This window comes from Leopardus geoffroyi, chromosome E1 (assembly GCF_018350155.1).
Source record: "Leopardus geoffroyi isolate Oge1 chromosome E1, O.geoffroyi_Oge1_pat1.0, whole genome shotgun sequence".
NCBI lineage: Eukaryota > Metazoa > Chordata > Mammalia > Carnivora > Felidae > Leopardus > Leopardus geoffroyi.
The window spans coordinates 19,620,358-19,635,034 of NC_059330.1; the positions used below are offsets into that span (position 1 = coordinate 19,620,358).

At 41.6% G+C, this 14,677-nt stretch overlaps 1 pseudogene; it reads left to right on the forward strand.

Annotated features, from left to right (window-relative positions):
• The first annotated feature begins 10,888 nt into the window (after nucleotides 1-10,888).
• Nucleotides 10,889-11,021, forward strand: LOC123604790 (annotated as a pseudogene).
• Nucleotides 11,022-14,677: the final 3,656 nt, after the last annotated feature.

A 14,677-nucleotide genomic window follows, 5' to 3' on the forward strand; every position in this document is an offset into this window, starting at 1 on the left:
TCTGGCATCATACATTTCAAACCTTATTTCTTCTTCAATATCCATATACTTCCAAGGCTGACCATCGTAAGTCTTGTTATCCTCATATTCCCTCTGCACATTAGGTCTCAATCCCAGGCAAACCAAACAGTTGACAGTAATGGTATTCCTGGAAGTCATTCCAAACCCAGGATGGCTAACGATACCCTACCTACCTATCTATACATGGTAATGACCGAAAACGACGTAAACGTACACCTTTGGGCTGGATGGCCAACTGTCAATCTACAGACACCATCACTTCTTTTATGTCGGAGAATTACTTTTCCCTGTATGGCCCCAGGTTAGAGCTTGCCAGTGAGAGAAACGTGAACAAGCCTGGAAGATGGAAGAGAAGGTGAAATAATAGCAATGTTTTTCCAGAAGGCCGTGGCAGTCAGATACGGCTTCAGAATTTCTCCATAAGCTACCGCTTTGAGGCTGTGCAGATGTAGCAGTTCACGGGCTTTCCACAAACTCACTTGATGGTCGTAGTGGTAAGACATGGAGGTTTCTCATACTGTCCCACCATCTGTGGCTTCTTCTAGCCTCTCCCACCTGTCCTACCCACACCAGACCGGAGGTATAGCTATTCTATTACACAGAGTCATAGGCAGAGGCTAAGAGTTTGGCTGGATGGGCAAGGACTTGGGAAAAATGAGATTGGAAAGCTGGTGACAAAGATGTCAAAGGTGTAAGGGTAGAGCTTTCCAAATGAGCCTGTTGGTGTGGGGTTGCTCAGCAGAGGAGGGTTCCAACAACCAGTGGGGAAGACCATCCATTCTGTGGATGTCAGCCTTCCCTCCAGCCACGTCTGTCCTTGCTCAAGGTTCTCATCGACCAAACAGCCATGGTGGATGAGTTGGAGCCTGTGCACGGGTAACAGGCACCCCTACTCACCAAAGCCAATCTGGCTAAGCCCCCGCTAAGTGTCCAGTCTCCAACAGCAAAGACTAACACTAAGCCCTGAATACAGCACTATTTTCCAGAGGGACAAACCAGGCCATTTGATGGGACGTTGATGACATTGAACCAAGGTCACCCTAAAGAGGATATTTCACGGAAACTGACAAAGTGATTCTCAAATCTGTCCAGAAGACTATCAGACCTATGGAAAGCTATCATGCTTGAGGAACAAGAAGGGAGGATTTGTCCACCAGATATCAAGGTAAAGCTAGACTAATCAAAATCGTCTGGTATTGGTACAGGAATCGACAAATAGAAGAGCGTACAGAGACCCTTATATATGGAAGCCAGATTTATGGCAAAACAGACATTATAGATTAGTAAACAAAACAAAACACAAAGGATGGAACAGAACAAGTAAGACTGCCACAATTGGTTCCCCATATGGAAACAAAATTAAAATTAACTCCTCCTCCTTGTCCTACGTAAAGATCAATCCAAGGTAGATTTAAACACAAATGTGAAAGATAACACTATAATAAAAGGTAAGACACAATATAGGCTAATCATTCTAGGTCCTCAGAGCAGAGGGGGACTTCTTAAGGTACAACCACCTTAAGCAACAACCACCACCAAAGCAGATAAATTAAGAACCTCTGGCTTTCCAGAGACTTCGTGAAGAATGAGAAAAAACAAGCCACAAATTTGGAGATGACAACTGTAATACATGTTACACAAGAGTCACTTCCAGAACATGTAAAGAATGTTTATAAATTAATAAGAAAAAAAAATAACCCCAAAGCAAATAGATGAAAGGCAAAAACAGGAATTCTACTGAAAAGACAAATGCATAATAAATTTGAGAACATGCCCAACATAATTGAGAGTAAAGGAAATGCAAATTAAAATCAGAATGCCGGGGCGCCTGGGTGGCTCTGTCGGTTAAGCACCCAACCCTTGATCTCGGGGTCGTGAGTTCAAGCCCCACAGTGGACTCTGCACTAGGCATGAAACCTACTTAAAAAATAAAATAAGATAAAATTGTGGAGCCTGGGTGACTCAGTCGGTTAAGCATCTGACTCTTGATATGGGCTCAGGTCATGATCTCTCATTTGTGAGATGCAGCTCTACCTCGGGTTCTGTGCTGCATGGAGCCTGCTTGGGAGTCTTTCTCTCCCTCTCTCTCTGCCCTTCCCCCGCTCACGCTCTCTCTCAAAATAAATAAATGTTAAAAAAAAATAAAATCAGACTTCCAACATTAAAAGTTTAAACGCACGCGCGCACACACACACACACACACACACACACACACGCACGCGAAATGCCACACCATTGCACGCTCACCCGTTAGGCAGAAGTTAAAGCACTGACAACACCAAGTATTTGTGATTATGTGAAGCAAACAGAACTTATATATTGAAAGTAGGAATGTAAGTGTTGGTACCACCACTAATTGTTGGGTAATAGTAAATTGAACATGCCCTAGGACCCTAGGACCCAGAAGTCCCAAAGTCTCAATGATAGGTATATAATCACCAACCACTGAAAACATCACAAGTGTCCATAATGAGATTAGATTTATATATTGGGATATATTCAAACAATGAGTCCACTGTTTGACTATACTCTAGGGAAGTGGGTGAACTCCAGTGCTGCTTAGCAATGTGAATTAACTTCAAAAACAAACTTGAAGGGAAAAAAAACAAATCACAGAAGGCTATGTACAGCATGATTCCATTTGTATACCCTTTGGGTTTTTTGTTGTTGATTTTTGAGAGAGAGGGAGGGAGGGAGACAGAGGGTGAGTGGGGGAGAAGCAGAGAGAGAGGGAGACACAGAATCCAAAGCAGGCTCCAGGCTCTAAGCTGTCAGCACAGAGCCCAACGGGGGGCTCAAACCCACGTGAGATCATGACCTGAGCCCAAGTCAGATGCTTAACCGACTGAACCACCCAGGTGCCCCGAAATAATAAATTCTTTAAAATACACATACATGGGGGAAAACCATACAGACGAGCAAAGGAACAAGCAACATAAAATTCAGAACAGTGATTATGTGGGGAGCAGGGCAGAATGCACATGAGGAGAAGCACAGAAGGAGCATATTAGGTATTAATGTTCTAAGTGTCATCCTAAGTGCTGGATACAGCATTCTTTGATAAGTGTTTTGTATACTATTTTATGTATGATTGCACAATAACAGCAAACACACAGAGAGTTGAAGTAACAGAACTGAGGCCACAAAAATGGTCCATTACACATAGTATCTGGTATGTTATATTAACAGCTATGATAGCTTTAAAGGGTTCTGACAGGGGGCGCCTGGGTGGTGCAGTCGGTTAAGCGTCCGACTTCAGCCAGGTCACGATCTCGCGGTCCATGAGTTCGAGCCCCACGTTGGGCTCTGAGCTGATGGCTCAGAGCCTGGAGCCTGTTTCCGATTCTGTGTCTCCCTCTCTCTCTGCCCCTCCCCCGTTCATGCTGTGTCTCTCTCTGTCCCAAAAATAAATAAACGTTGAAAAAAAAAAATTAAAAAAAAAATAATAATAAATAAAAAAAAAAAGGGTTCTGACAGATCAAACAATTTGAGAAGAAAAAGGACATATTAACTTAACAATGTATTTATTAACTTATCTCTTAAGATATAATTTTAATTTAAAGGTTTTTCATGTACTTTTTAAAAAGAGAAAATGGGAGGGGCACCTGGTGGCTCAGTTGGTTAAGCGTCCGACTTCGGCTTAGGTCATGATCTCATGGTTTGTGAGTCCGCGTCGGGCTCTGTGCTGACAGCTCGGAGCCTGGAGCCTGCTTCGGATTCCGTGTCTCCCTTGCTCTCTCTGCCCCTCCCCACTCACACTCTGTCTCTCTTTCTCTCTGTCTCTCTCTCTCTCTCCCAAAAACAAACAAACATCACAAAAAAAAATTTTAAAAAGAGAAAATGGTGAAACATTCTTAGAATTGATGAATCTTCAGATACAGGAAGCACCATGAATCCTTAGAAAGGTAAGTGAAAGTGAAAACATACCTATATTCATTATAATTAGGGGACCACATAATTTATCATTCTAACAAGGATACCTTTGGTGGCACTATTAATAATTATGCACGGGTAACAGGTATTAACCAGGACTGGTGAGGGCAAACCAAAACATATCCTCATCCTGGAGAAACTCAACCATTTTGCTTAAAAAGAAAACACAATTAACTGGCAACAGACTTTCCACCGGCAACAACAGACACCAGGAGACAATGGGAAATATCTTCAAATTACTCAGAGAAAATAAAGGTCAACCTGGAATTCTATACCCAGCTAGATGTTAGAGGGGGTGGGGGAAAAACTACTTTGGCTCAAAGTAAGACTAAGAGAGTTTACCTAATACACCCATGCTAGCAAGAAGGCAAGAAACAGTGGTGAGCAAACGGATCAGTAAAGTTGCAGATAAATCTAAATAAACTGTGGCAAACAACATTAATTATGGTAATGAATAATGTAAGGATAATAAAATAAGGTATCACCAAAAAACTAGAAAATAGTAAATAAGCTGGGACAGAAGTGATGATCACAATTAAAGAGTCAAATGGTACTTAACACTGTTTGGGAAGAATACAGAGATATTGAATGTTACCCTGTTAGGTCAGGTAAAACTTTGAGTATAACCTCTAAAAAAATAGAATGCATAACTTCCAAACTAGTAAAGAAAAATATGAAAAAACAAAAAACAAAAACTAGGGATCCAACTGAGACAGGAGGTGGAAAAAAACAAAAGGAAAAGCCGAGAACCTAGAGGGGACAAAATAAAATGATACAAATAAGCCTATCTATCATACACGTTAACCAAAGTAAGAAAATCAATACAAAAATATGAGTAATCACAGTACGTTTTCAAATACTAGATTATTGGGGTGCCTGGGTGGCTCCGTCAGTTGAGTGGCCAACTCTTGATTTCAGCTCAGGTCATGATCCCGGGATCATGGGATCCAGCCCCACATTAGGCTCTGCACTGAGTGTGGAACCTGCTTAAGATTCTCTCCCTCTGCCCCTCCCCTGCCCGCACCCTCTCTCTCATAAATGAATAAATGAATGAATGAATTAATTAATTAATTAATAATAAAATACTAGATTATTCACTAGGGAGATAGAGATTCTCTGATTACAATGAGAACAGAAGCTGGAAATGTGCTGTTCACAACAGACACGTAAAACACAAGGACTCAGAAAAGTTGGAAATTTTTTTTAAAATGATAAGCAATGAACTAGGCAGATGTTAATCAAAAGAAAACTGATGTAGTCAACCAACAGCTGATAAGCTATACTTTAAGGTCAAAGCATTACAATGAAACCTTGGACTGTGAGTAACTTGTTCTGTGAGCGTTCCGCAAGATGAGCAAACATTCCTAATAAAATTTTTTTTAATATGTTTATTCTGGAGAGAGACAGAGCATGAGCGAGGGAGGGACAGAGCCAGAGAGGGACACAGAATCTGAAGCAGGCTCCAGGCTCTAAGCTGTCAGCACAGAGTCCGACACAGGACTCGAACTCACAAGCCACAAGATCATGACCTGAGCCGAAGTCGGATGCTCAAACAACCGGTGCCCCAACATTTCTAATAAATTTTAACTTGATAAACAAGAGATATCTTGCAATACAAGTGGTATGTGACAATGAACATCACACGGTCACAACTGAGCCAACGGTTCTTGAAATTCACTTTGATATACAAGTGCTTTGGATTACAAGCATGTTTCCAGAACAAATTATGCTCACAAACCAAGGTTTTACTGTATTAGAAAAAAAAGACAGTCACTCTATAACAATTAAAGAAAACTTTCATCAGAAAGGTAGAAGACTGGGGCACCTGGGTGGCTCGGTCAGTTAAGTGTCTAGCTTCAGTGGTTTTGGCTCAGATCATCATCTCACAGTTCATGAGTTTGAGTCCCCCAATGGGCTCTGCACTGACAGTGCTTGGGATTCTCTCTCTCTCCCTCTCTCTCTGCCCCTTCCACTCTCTCTCAAAATAAATGAATAAACTCAAATAAAAACAGGGGTGTCTGGGTGGCTCAGCTGGTTAAGTGTCAGACTTCAGCCCAGGTCATGATCCTGCACTTCGTGGGTTCAAGCCCTGTGTGTCAGGCTCTGTGCTGACAGCTCAGAGCCTGGATCCTGCTTCAGATTCTGTGTCCCCCTCTTTCTCTGTCCCTCCCTGCTTACACTCTGTCTCTCTGTTTCCCAAAAATAAATAAATATTTTTTTAAAACTTAAAAAAAAATAAAAGCAGAAAGTTATTAACCTTTAAAAAAAAAAAGAAAGGTAGATTTCTGAATGACTATGCATCTAGGTAATAGAGTCTCAGAATCTATATGGCAAAATTTGACAGACTTATAAGAAGAAATTTAAAGTCTATAATCATAGGGGCGCCTGGGTGGCTCAGTCAGTTAAGCATCTGACTTCAGCTCAGGTCATGATCTCCAGGTTCAGGAGTTCAAGCCTCACGTTGGGCTCTGTGCTGACAGCTCGGAGCCTGGAGCCTGCTTCAGATTCTGTGTCTCCCTCTCTCTCTGCCCCTTCTCTGTTCATGCTGTCCCTCTCTCTGGCAAAAACAAACAAACACTTAAAAAAAAATTTAAGTCTATAATCATAGAGTTTAACTCATCTCTCGGAAATTGAAATATCAAAGAGAAAAAACTACTAGGTTTTAGAAGATTTTAACAACGCAATGAGTTTAACAACATAAGTAGAATTCTATAACCAACACCTAGAGAATACACATTATTAAACCTTCTGTGAAGATTTTCAACATTGATCACATACTATACTACAAATCAAATCAAGAATCTAGTATACAGACTACATTCTCTTATCACAATTCAGTTAAATTCAAAACTAGGGACACAATATAGCTTTCCAAGTCCAGTATGTTTGGGAAATGCAAAAAGATAGTTCTAGCTAACAAATGCATCAAAGACAAAATCAAAATGAAAAGTAAAAAATGTGTACAACCTGACAAACTGATCCTCAAGTTTATGCAGAAGAACAAGAGCCATAAATAAACAAGTGGACTTTGGAGAACAAAGTAGGACGACTTGTCCTACCAGATAGAAAGACATTTTATGAATTATCGTAATTAGTACAGTACGGTATTGGTGTAGGGATAGAAAAACAAACCAGGTGTTATATGTAAGTGATGAATCATTGAATCCACTCCTGAAACCAATATTGTACTCTATGTTAACTAAAGAAAATTTGAATTAACCAATAAAATAAAATAAACCAATGACACAGAATGGAGCCCTGAAACAAGTCTAGGTCCATGTAGAAACCTGATATATGACAAAGCATTACAATGGGGCAAGAAGATGATGGTCTAGTCAATAGAGGTATTGGCAATATCAGTTACCCAAATGGGAAACGGGGAGGGGGGGAATAGATCCTTATCTCACCCAGTAGATCAAAATCCATTCCAAGTGAATTACACATCCTAATGTGAAATGCCAAGTTTAAAACTTTCAGAACGGAAATGAAGGAAATCTGCATGACCTCAGAAAAAGATTTCTTAAAGCAAGCATAAACCATAAAGAAAGAGATTATTAAATCTGAAGACAGATAATGCCCTTAACAGAGTTAAAAGATGAAACACAGTATTTCTTATAAAGCCAAGCACACACCTTCCTTGTGGCTCCAGAAATTCCACTCTGAGGTATTTACCCAAGAGAAACGAACACATGTGTGCACCAAAAGGTACAAGAATGTTGATAGCCGTTTTATTCGTAGTGGCCCAAAATGGAAACCACTCAGTGTCCATCAACGGGATGCTGGTACATTCATACACTGGAAATCTATTCAGCTATAAAAAAAAAAAAGAAATCTATGCAACATGGATGAATCTTATGCACATAATGCTAAGAAGCCAGGCACGCTATACGATTTCATTTATATTAAGCTCTAAATCAGGCAAAATCAATATATGGTAAAATGAGTCCAAACAGCGGTTGCCTCAGAAGGAGCACAGAGGATCTTACCGGGGAGAGAGAAATGCTCTATAACATGATAGAGGAGTGGGTTACATGGCTATACGCATTTGTTAAAATCTATCCAACTGTCCCATTTACAATTGCACCAAAAATACCGAGGCATAAACTTAACCAAGGAGGTGAAGGACCTGTACTCTGAAAACTTCAACACACCGATGAAAGAAGTTGAAGAAGACACAAATAAATGGAAAGATATTGCATGCTCATGGATTGGGAGAATAATGTTGAACTGTCCACACTACATACTACCCAAAACGATCTACAGATTTAATGTAATCCCTACCACAATAACCAACAGCACTTTTCACAGAACTAGAACAAACGATCCTAACATTTGTACAGAACCACAGAAGACCCGGAGTGGCCAAAGCAACTCTGAAAAAGAATGGACTGCTGGAAAGATGGTGGAGTAGGAAGACCTTGTGTTCACCTCATCTCATGGATACACCGACATAACACCCACATCAGCATAAATAACCCAGAAAATGACCCAAAGACTGGCAGAACAGACTCTCCACAGCTAAACATACAGAAGAGGCCACATGGGAGAGGGGAAGAAGGGCTAAATGGACTTGTGGGGCATCAGGGAGAAAGGGAGTGGTATGTGCCGAGAGGGGAGAGAAACAGACCCTCACATCAGGAAGCCCATACGGGGAAGATGAATCCCCATAACATTAGGCTTTGAAAATAGAGGGGCCAAATTGTGTGAGTTCTTACAACCAATGGCCCTTAAAACCTGGAATTTTAAAAATCAGTGGGTTGGTTTGCGGAGACCGGGTGGGCAAAAGGAAGCTGAGTCCCCGCCCTTGAAGGGACAGCATGACAAATAGCTGGTGGAGATACGGCAGAGAACCAGTGGTTTGCAAAAAAAAGCCTGGGGCACAGGGTGGAAAAGTTGTTAACTCATCTCAGAGTGTATCCTGAAGGGACAGAGAGCCACAGGGGGCTCCTCCAGGAACAAAACAGTTGGCAAGCTCCATTTCTCTCCCCTGCCCCCCAGCCTAGACATATGGCCACCTGTGGGAACCGATGCAGCTATCTAATGTCCTTTCACTGCTCCCTAACCCCCCACCCCACCCCTGTCACCCCCTTCAGCTGTGTTTCCACCCCACCCCTCTGAATTGGACCATCTCAGTCCCTGAGCTGCAGGGTCCCTCTTGCAGGGGACCAGCAGTGCACAAACTTTGCTAACCCTGCCCTTCCAGCCCCCGTGCACATCGTGGATCCACTCCCGAAAATATGCTCTTGGCCAGAGCCCATCCAAAGCAGTATCACAGGCCTGGCAGGGTGCGAGCAGTCCAGACAGGGGCCAGTACCACTCGAAAGTGATTCCTTCCCCCAGGGAAAGGGGAAGATAACCACACACACCAGTCCAACTGTGGCCCCGACAGTGGGCTGGAGGCAGACAGCTCGTCTGACTGCAGGACCTGCCCACCACCAAAAGCTTCTCAGGGGCAACATAGCGAAAGTGCCCTGCAGTTTGGTGCTCCTTCATCTGTGGCAAATGCCTGGCCTGACTCAACTCAAGCCCAAGGCGACCACAGACTGGCCCACCAGCCACCCAGGGGTGAGACCCTGCCCACAACAGGCAAAGAAAGCTGCTGCAGACAGTTGGACTAAAGGCAAACACAACTGAGCCACAACACTAGGGTGCATGCAACACAAATAGGAGACATCCCTGAAGCACCATTTTCTGGGGAAAAGGAGACATTGCACTGCAGGGCTCTATGGGACCCCTTCTTCGTAAGTCCACTACTTTCAAGAGCAGGAGACAGCTGATTTTCCTAACACACAGAAACAGACACAGAGTTAAACAAAATGAGGAGACAGGGGAATATGTCCCAAATGAAAGAACAGAACAAAATCACAGCAAGAGACCTAAGCAAAATGGAGAGGAGTATTATGCCTGATAGAGAACTTAAAGTAATAATCATAAAAATACTCCCTGGACTTGAGAAAAGAGTGGAGGACCTCAGTGAGACCCTTAACAAAGAGATAAAAAAGAACCCATCAGAGATGAACACCACAATAAATTTAAAATACACTAGAGGAGGCGTGCCTGGGTGGCTCAGTCATTTGAGCGTCCAACTCTTGTTTTTGGCTCAGGTCATCATCCCAGTGTTGTGGGATTGAGCTCTGCATCAGACTCCATGCTCAGTGTGGAGCCTGTTTAAGATTCTCTTTCTTTTTCCCTCTGCCCATCTCCCTAGCTTGCATGCTCTTTCTCTAAAAGAAAAAAAATAAATTAAAGAAAATAAAAATACACTAGAGGCAATAAATAGCAGACAAGAGGAAACAGAAGAATGGATCAGCAACCTGGAGTTCAGAGTAATGGAAAGTAATCAAGCTGAACCAGTGAGAGAGGAAAAAACATATGCAAAATGAGACTAGACTTAGGGAACTCAGCAACTCCATCAAGCATAATAACATTATAGGGCTCCCCAAAGGAGAAGAGAGAGAAACAGAGGCAGAAAAATTATTTGAAGAAATAATAGTTGAAAATGCCCCATATCTGGGAAAGGAAATAAAAATCCATATCCAGGAGGCATGGAGATCCCCCAACAAAATCAACTCAAGGACACCAAGACACATAGTAATTAAAATGGCAAAAGTAGTGATAAAGAGAGAAGTTAAAAGCAGCAAGAGAAAAGAAAGCAGTTACATACAAAGGAAACCCCATAAGGCTATCAGCTAACTTTTCAGTAGAAACTTTGCAGGTCAGAAGGGAGTGCCATGATATATTCAAAGTCCTGAAAAGAAAAAAATCTGCAACCAAGACTTCTCTATCCAGCAAAGCTATCATTCAGAATAGGAGAGATAGAGAGTTTCCCAAACAAAAATTAAAGGAATTCGTGACCACTAAATCAGGAGCAAAACCAGCCACTTCCCCATAACACATGGTGTCATTGGCCTGTTGGTTCCAAATCCACAGCTCAAGCTTTGTTCAGTGGCAGTATCATAGCCAATGAGGTTTATCCAAGGCACGATTGCTGCTAATTGAAACCAATCCACAGCCCAGCCACCCTCCTGCCCAGGTCAGTGTGCACTATCTGCTCAATGCCAAGTCAATACACTTTCATCCCAGATCAACAGGGGCTCAAACTGAGACTCTACCCCTCCAATTTCAGCCCCTGTACTCAAATTTGTACACAAAGTGGGCATAATTATAACAGCAGAATGAAGCAACCAAAATGACAATACTAATTCTGTGGACTATGTAATGAATAAAAGGAGTGTGCTGGGCTGGGAATTTCTCCCACAAACACATCAAAGGACAATACATATAGCACGATTCCAGTTACTAAAAGAATCAAACCCCTCCCCTCAAAAAAAGGAAAAGAAGAAAAAGAAGAACAAAGCTGGAGGTATCACAATCCCAGATTTTGTGATATACTACAAGCCTGTAGTAATCAAAACAGCATGGTATTGGCACAAAAATAGACACATAGATCAGGACAAAATAGAGAGCTCAGAAATAAACCCACAATTACATGGTCAATTAATCTTGGACAAAAGGAGGCAAGAATATGCAAAAAAGTCTCTTCAATAAATGTGGCTGGGAAAACTGAATAACAATATTCCAGAGAATGTAATTGAACCACTTTCTTACACCATACATAAAAATAAACTCCAAATGGATTAAAGTTCTAAATGTGAGACCTGAAACCTAAAAATCCTAGGAGAGAGCATAGACGGTAATTTTTCTAACATCGGCCACAGCAACATTTTTCTAGCTATGTCTCCTTAGGCAAGGGAAATAGAAGCAAAAACAAACTATTGACCACATCAAAATAAAAGGCTTCTGGGGCGCCTGGGTGGCGCAGTCGGTTAAGCGTCGGACTTCAGCCAGGTCACGATCTCGCGGTCCGTGAGTTCGAGCCCCGCGTCAGGCTCTGGGCTGATGGCTCAGAGCCTGGAGCCTGTTTCCGATTCTGTGTCTCCCTCTCTCTCTGCCCCTCCCCCGTTCATGTTCTGTCTCTCTCTGTCCCAAAAATAAATAAACGTTGAAATAAATAAATAAATAACTAACTAGCTTCTGAACAACCAATAAAACTATCAACAAAACCAAAAGGCAACCTACTGAATGGGAGAAGATATTTGCAAATGACATAATGGATAAAGGCTTAGTATCTAAAAGATATAAAACACTTATACAACTCAACAGCCCAAAACCAAATAATCCAATTTAAGGATGGGCAGAAGGCATGAACAGACTTTTCTCGAAAGACGACATACAGATGGCCAACAGACACATGAAAAGGTGATCAAGTCACTCATCATCAGGATATGCAAATCAAAACTACAATGAGAGCTCAGCTCACACCTGTCAGAATCAAAAACACAAGAAACAACAAGTGTTGATAAAGATGTGGTGAAAAAGTACATTGCTGGTGAGGGGTGCAAACTGGGATAGCCAGTGTGGAAAACAATATGAGGTTTCCTCAAAAAGTTAAAAAGAAAATTACCATATGATCTAGTAATTGTACCACTGTGTATTTACCCAAAGACTACAGAAACACTAATACAAACGGATATATGCATCCTTATGTTTACTGCAGTGTTATTTACAATAACCAAATTATGGAAGTAGTCCGAGTGCCCACTGATAGATGAATGGATAAGGAGGATGTGGTATATATACAATGGAATATTACTCAGCCATAAAAAGAATGAAATCTTGTTATTTGCAACAACACGGATGGATCTAGAGAGTATAACGCTAAGCAAAATAAGTCAGTCAGAGAAGGACAAATACCATATGAAATTGCTCCTACATGGAAATTAAAAAAGAAAGCAAACAGGGGCGCCTGGGTGGCGCAGTCGGTTAAGCGTCCGACTTCAGCCAGGTCACGATCTCGCGGTCCGTGAGTTCGAGCCCCGCGTCGGGCTCTGGGCTGATGGCTCAGAGCCTGGAGCCTGTTTCCGATTCTGTGTCTCCCTCTCTCTCTGCCCCTCCCCCGTTCATCCTCTGTCTCTCTCTGTCCCAAAAATAAATAAACATTGAAAAAAAAATTTTTTTTAAAAAGAAAGCAAACAAACAAAGGAAAGAAGAGACCAAAAAAGACTCTTAAAAATAGAGAACTGATGGCTACCAGACGGGAGATGGATACAGGGATGGGTGAAACAGGTAAAGAGGATTAAGAGTGCACTTATCTGGATAAGCATCAAGTAATGTATAGAATCATTGAGACACTATATTGTGCACCCCAAACCACTGTATGTTAATTATACTGGAATTAAAAGTTTTAAAAATAAGAAAAAAAAAGCAAAAAGCAAACCGTAGCAATTAAGATTTGTATATTTCACTGTATTTAAAAAACAAACAAACAAAAAATTCCCAAGCCCCATCCCCCCTAAAAAAAGACAAACGACAGCCTGCCAAGAGATTCATATTCAAATCTATTAAAACAAAACAAAACAAAAAACAAAAAAACACTGCAAATCAATTCTTGGCAAAAAACCACCAAATAGACGAGGCAAAAGGTATGAACAGGCAATTCACAGAAGTAGAAAACATTTGAAAATAGGCTCAACTCCATCAGTGGTCAGGAAAATGACTAGATAGTCATACCTACTGGAGGCAGAGTTTTCAAAGTCTGAGGATCCTCAGCACTGGTGACGCTGTGGAATCCCTAACATGTAGAAGCCCTTCTGTGGGACGCAGATCAGCAACATCTGGGAAAAGTGCAGATGCACGTACCTTGTGACCCATGGATCCTGTGCAGGTGTGCTCCTGGTGGTCTTCAGCTTAGGGGAGTGTTTGCATTCCTCATGTGTGGATGGAAGGGAATCCTCACTTCAACACTGTTTGTAATGGGGATAAAAAGGAGAAAGAGAGGCAGGTAGGTGAGCAAAGCAAACTAAATGTCAGTCATATCTATCAACAGGAGAATGGATAGAGTATAATGCGTCCACCCAACAGAATAACAGCTATTAGTGAAAATGAATGAATTTCAGGCTGCATACCATGTCGGAATGAAACGGTAATAATAACTAAGCAAAAAAAAAAAAAAAAAATCACAGAGGAACACAAACTACCTTTTTTCATTTATATAAAGTTTTTAGGGGCGCCTGGGTGTCTCAGTCCATTGAGCATCCGACTTCAGCTCAGGTCACGAGCTCACGATTCATGGGTTCAAGCCCCACGTCGGGCTCTGTGCTGACGGCTCGGAGCCCTGAGCCTGCTTCGGATTCTGTGTCTCCCTCTCTCTCTGCCCCTTCCCCACTCTCACTTTCTCTCTCAAAAATAGACATTAAAAAAAATAATGAAGTTTTTAAAAACAGCAAAACCAAACAACTTCATGTTTAGGGAAACAAATACATTTGGTATGTGTACAAAGAAAAGTGAGAAAATCACACATGCACACAATTCAGGGTAATGTGCTACCACTGAGGGAGGAAAGCGAATGGATGAGGAGGGCTTCTGAGAGACTTTAAAAGTAACAGTTATATTTTTTCCCAAATTGGGTGGTGGGTACACAGGTGTTCACTGTTTGATTAGTCCTTAGACATGACCTATAGTTTATAAATATTTGCATCTACTTGATATTTAAATATTTAGTAAAAGCAAGTTTTTATATCAAGCATCAAAACTTAGAGGCCTTCAGGCATGTTTATCATCTTATCTTTATAAAAGCACCTGGGGTGCCTGGGTGACTGAGTTGGTTAAGCATCCGACTCTTAATTTTGGCTCAGGTCATGATTTCAGGGTTTGTGAGTTCGAG